Source organism: Peromyscus eremicus, chromosome 6 (genome assembly GCF_949786415.1).
Source record: "Peromyscus eremicus chromosome 6, PerEre_H2_v1, whole genome shotgun sequence".
Lineage (NCBI taxonomy): Eukaryota > Metazoa > Chordata > Mammalia > Rodentia > Cricetidae > Peromyscus > Peromyscus eremicus.
The window spans coordinates 13,750,623-13,755,455 of NC_081421.1; the positions used below are offsets into that span (position 1 = coordinate 13,750,623).

The window sequence follows — 4,833 nt, forward strand, 5'->3', positions numbered from 1 at the left end:
ATGATCCCTTCAACCCTAGGCCTTCAATTGCCACTGAGGCTTCACCTTCTCCATTGACCTCTCCTGGCCGTGCACAGTGCCAAACCTCAGGAGCTTTTATGACCCCTTCATGCCTTCAGAACCAACATTGGTGACTACCAAGTTTTGCTGCCAGCAAGAGGTACAGCCTTGGCTGCCTCTGGAACACAGAATCTGTTTGCTATCAGGAAAAATTTCCCAGATTTTACCCCAGTAATGATGCTGGTCTCTTCTTAATCACAGCTAATTTCTGAGCTCCAGCTGACCAGAATTGAGTATCCCAGCAAAGCAAAGGTTTCACCTTAGTAGTTTTGGTCTCTTGTTAATCACAGGTGATTCTTTAGCCTCAGCTAACTAGAACCACAAAAATCTTAATTCAAAGTAACAAATGGTGCTGCTAGAGTCTTTAAACCTCCTTCTGAAACTTTACAAGCCAGGCCTCCAGCATCTGCATTGCCCTTAACTTTCTTATCTTCCAAGCTCCTACAGAACAGCTCATCAAGCGTGGAACAGAGTTTTGTTTTTGTTTTTGTTTCTTGCACAAAGTACCAAAGTCCTTAATCCTTCCCAAAACAATGTGGTCCGTTCTGTCACAGCAATACTCCATTATCCTGGTACCAATTTGACTTAGTTAGGGTTTCTATTGCTGCCACGAAACACCAATGACCAAAAAGCAAGTTGATGAAGAAAGGGTTTATTTGGCTTACACTTCCCTATCACTGGTTGTCATGAAAGGAAGTCAGGACATGAACTCAAACAGGGCAGGACCCTGGAGGCAGGAGCTGATGCTGAGGCCCTGGAGGGTGCTGCTTACTGGCTTGCTCCCCACGGCTTGCTCAGCCTGCTTTGTTACAGAACCCAGGACCACCAGCCCAGGAATGGCACCACCCACAATGGGCTGGGCCCTCCCCCATTAATTATTAATTAATAAAATGCCTTATATGCCTTCCTGTGATTTGCTCTTATGTAGACATTTTCCTAATTGAGGTTCTCTCCTCTCAGATGACTTTAGCTTGTGTAGTTGACATGAACCCATCCAGCACATTTTCAAAGTTTTTAGAAAATTATGTTCATGTAAAAGTCACTGTTCTTTTCCTCAAATCTCTCATGAAATTAAAAATGAAATGAAAAGGATTTGACTGAGGGGCTAGAGAGATGGCTTAGTGATTAATAGCAAGTACAGCTCATACAGAGGAGCCAGGTTTGGTCCCCAGCATCCATGTCAGGAAGCTTCCAACCATCTGTACTTCCAGCTGCAGGGACTCGGACTCCCTCTTCTGGACTCCATGGGCGCCCGTGCTTTTGTGTACATACCTTTCCCCCACATACACATTCACAAAATTAAAAATAAAAAAAATACACAATTGCCATTTCTTTTACTCTCTCTTTGGTTTTGTTTTGATTTGGTTTGAGAGCTTGTAGGAACTCTGTTTTCCTTCCACCTTTTTCCTCTTTCGCTCTGGTGTCTGCGGAGGAGCTCAGCACCACTCAGTGTTGACCCCACAACGTTTGGTGGTCTGTGATGTGGGAGCTGCTGATCAGCCCTCAGTGGCTGGCTGGGCACACCAGTCTTTAGTAGGGAACTGCTGGGTGGGCATAGAGGGTACCTACACACTCTCGGACCAGTCTACCCACCTCTGGCTGAGCAGTAGTGAACTCAGGAGCTGGTGCGGTCCATTCGCCCTGAAATTCCTCCTTGGTCACAGCCTGCTCCTCCTTCTCAATCTCCTCTGGATCTCTATTGACATAAAGAACAGGCAGAATCTCCCATGGGCGCTCACGGGAGAGAGTGCCACACATTCGGAATACTTCTCGGGCCACCATCCACCACATTAGACCTACCAAGTGAGCTCCCTTGTTGCAGGGGATGGCAATGTCCGCATAGCACAGGGGAGAGTGTGTTACATAGAACAATGGTGGGCAGGTTGGCATAAGATGCCTCTGTGGGGCTGGTGGTCAACCCTGGGTTCAGCCACCACTAGAAGCCGTGGATCCCTGCAAGCTGCTTGGATCTGGTTAGTGAGGGGCCCAGGGGTGAAGCGGCCAGCAATTGGAGTGGCTCCAGTGGTGGCAGCAAACTTCAGCACGGCTTGCTGCCCAGTGTTCCTGGAGATGACACTAACATCAGCAGGGTTCTCAATGGCAACGGTAGCCTGACAGCCCAAGCTGCAAGCAACAGCTTCTCCCAGGTCCTCTTCAGGTTTATGGTGCAGATACCATCATACCATCACTTTTCCTTTTGTAGTTACGGCTCCATCTAAAAGTCAAGGTTGGCGTCACCTTAATGGGTTCCAGAGGCAAAGAATTTGAGGATATCCTCCTCCTTCGTCTGCAGGACATCAAGGGCTCTGGACCTTGTATAAGTTTTCCTTTAAGTTACAATGGGAATGAAGAACAGTGTGGTATGGACCCATCCCAGGGCAGCGTGGAAAAAGCTCACCATTTCTTATTAACTCTTTTCTATGTAACAGCAAATGCTCTGACTCCTGGAACACACAAGTTACACTCATGGATTGTAATGAAGTGTTCAGTTTGCCAATTGCTGGACATTATTGTGGGTAGAGGGGAAAGAAAGCATTAGTCTGGTTGATTATCTCACAGAGGACAAACTGGTGTCCTTTGACCCAATTCCACCACAGCTTGGTTCGATATTTTATGACAGAATGTGTCAAGTATAAAATGAAGCAGAAAAGAAAAAACATCTAAAATGCCTTTTAATGAAATTACAAGATAGTGAACAAAAGCAGAACTTCTCACTGTGAATCCAACAGGACAAACTGAATATGACATGCCTTTGAAAATGGGATCCCTAATTGTCCTCCTTAGAGGGACTGTATCATGTACTAGAGTCACAAATGTCACTCAAGTTCTCCAAGACATTATTATGCATTAATATGTGTTATAAATACTGACCCCAAACTAACTGGGCAATTATGGGCTCTATATTCTTGCCTTGTTCCATATTGTGTATTACTGTACCAGCAACTATCCCTGTTTGGGAGTCACAAATGCAGAATCTAGAAAGGTCACTAGGATGATAGTGTGTTTCTTGGAAACATGATTAGAGGAAATAGGTGAAAGAATCCAGGCAGTGAGGCAGAGATTGAAAAGCCTATGAACAGTCTGTTATTATAGCCATTTCAAAATGCTCTATTATAGTATTTGTAGTAACTCTTAGAGAACATCAAATATGTACACACACATATGTATATATTATATATATACACAAGTGCAATTTGTGATGCCTGGTGGTGAAGGAGTCATTCACTGGAGGCTGGTTGACCTCTCAGGGGTCACACCATTAAAAAAAACTGACTCTCTCTCTCCCTCCCTCAGAAGCAATCAGCTATCAGTAGCTCCTCATCTAGAAGTAGGAGCTCATGCCCCACCCCAGTCAATGCTTGAACGCAGCCTGGCTTGATCTTGTGGAGGTCTTGTGCAGACAGCAACAGCTAGCTGCTGTGAGTTCTTGAGAGCAGCTGTTCTGTTCTGTTCAGAGGACATTATTTTGCCCAGGTCCTCCATGCCCTCCTATTCTGTGATGGTGCCCGATGGAAAAGAAGACTCACTTTTATACACAAAACAACTCACAACAGATTTGACCCACAGGAACTTCCAAGAAGAATAAAAAGTGTTTCTGTATCCCTCATCCTAAGATAGGAATACTTATTATTGTTCTTGAACCCATAGCCCTGATCACTAGTGTAAAATTCCCCTCCATACTGCCTTTTTGAATTGCAGCTGCTGGTGTAAGGCAGGAGCTTTACCCTTAGAGAAAGTCAAGGGGCTGCAGATCTGAGGCGTAGGCTGCTGTTGTGACCAGCTGATGGCACACTGAGAACTGCCCTCTCCAGATGAAGCTCAGATTGGAGTGTGAGACATGGACACAGACAAATATATCCATCTTACTGTTACCTCATAGCCAAGTGAGACATCAAAATCTAGATACATCAGAATTACCTCTGGGATAAGTAAGTACACTTGCATTTATTTTGACTTATCCATTTGTTAAAGTACAAATGAGAAACTCTCTACTTGAAATAACCAGGTATTTCTCTTGCTAGTGGCCTTATACCAAACTACTGGCTTTTAAAAATCATTTTGTTGTGGTATATATGCAAATATTTTATGCTGATAATTTAATGGAAAGAATGAAGCAAGCTCTGTGACTCTTATCTTCCAAACAGTCCACAAAGGCTCAGGGGAATTTCATTCTCTTCAGTTCATAGCTTTTATTCTTTTCTCTCAAATGGAACAATGTCAGGAATACTTCAACAAGTGCTGATTCTAGCCAGACCCTGGTTTAAATATTGCTGCATTAAAGCTACATATCTGTGACTGTACAGTCAGTGAATGTACAAAACAGATCTTGAAGAGCTGTGTGGCCTGTGTCCATGTCCATGTAACACATGGGCAAAGACTTCTTAGGCCTCTTTCCTGCCAAATGTAACTCATTCAATAAGGTGTGGGAATTGTGCCTATGGGTGTCGTGGCAGACTCTGACAGGAAGATGCTCACAGTACCGACCCTGACAGGAAGATGCTCACATTTGTTTACCCTCTTGTCTATGTGCCATGTCAGTGCAGCTGGAAGCTTGACTTTGTTTACTCTGAAGCTTGAGAGGAAGAGAGTGTCTAGACCAAAGAATGGCTTGTCAGCTTCTTGGCATTGTCAGAGTATGGACTTCATGCCTTTCCAGGTGCATGGTGCTCTTCAAACAAACCTGAGCTGTGAATGCCATAGACACAGCATGTTCATTCTATGAGAAAGACGGACATTCAGTTCAGAAATATGAAAGCAAAGGGCACTCATGGT

General features: G+C 44.4%; 1 pseudogene; it reads right to left on the reverse strand.

Annotated features, from left to right (window-relative positions):
• Nucleotides 1-1,496: 1,496 nt before the first annotated feature.
• Nucleotides 1,497-3,938, reverse strand: LOC131912818 (small ribosomal subunit protein uS2-like; annotated as a pseudogene).
• Nucleotides 3,939-4,833: the final 895 nt, after the last annotated feature.